The 423-nt window shown below is 28.6% G+C and overlaps 1 long non-coding RNA gene across 1 annotated transcript; it reads right to left on the bottom strand.

Moving 5' to 3' along the window:
• Nucleotides 1–91: 91 nt before the first annotated feature.
• LOC107043706 lies at nt 92–380 on the bottom strand. Its single transcript, XR_001461266.1, has 2 exons — nt 285–380; nt 92–151 (listed from the first exon to the last, which is right to left on the bottom strand). It is a non-coding gene; the product is annotated as an uncharacterized LOC107043706 (long non-coding RNA).
• Between the last annotated feature and the right edge of the window lie 43 nt (nt 381–423).

Here is a 423-nt window from a genome sequence, read left to right as displayed (position 1 = left end):
GAATTATAATTAAATCTCCTACCACTCAGCCAATTACGGTCAATCAAGCAGCAATTATAATAATTTTACGAAGAAATCATAGAAAAACTAATTTCATTTGTCGCCAACGTTTCGAACACTCAAAGTGTCCTTCATCAGGGCATCATTTATTCTGTGTTATGAAAACAAAAAGATATATAAATACATATAAAAATCACAAAGAAACAAAACTATTGCACAATTTCAGTAATAACTATGTATAAAACCGTCTCAAAAGTTTACAAAATAATTATTAATGTTGTTACCTAATTAATCCATTTGGTCTTAAGGATTATCACAAAAATATCACCAATCTATATCCAAAAACTGACAAATACCGCTTATATCTGTCAGTGCTCTCCATAACCTAAAAATGACCCAATGTGAATCTTTCAAATTTTATAA

The sequence above is a fragment of the Diachasma alloeum genome, unplaced genomic scaffold, assembly GCF_001412515.2.
Source record: "Diachasma alloeum isolate Michigan unplaced genomic scaffold, Dall2.0 Dall_scaffold_00621, whole genome shotgun sequence".
Taxonomy (NCBI): Eukaryota; Metazoa; Arthropoda; class Insecta; order Hymenoptera; family Braconidae; genus Diachasma; species Diachasma alloeum.
The sequence above is the reverse complement of the archived record's forward strand: the minus strand, read 5'-3'. Positions and strand labels throughout refer to the sequence as shown.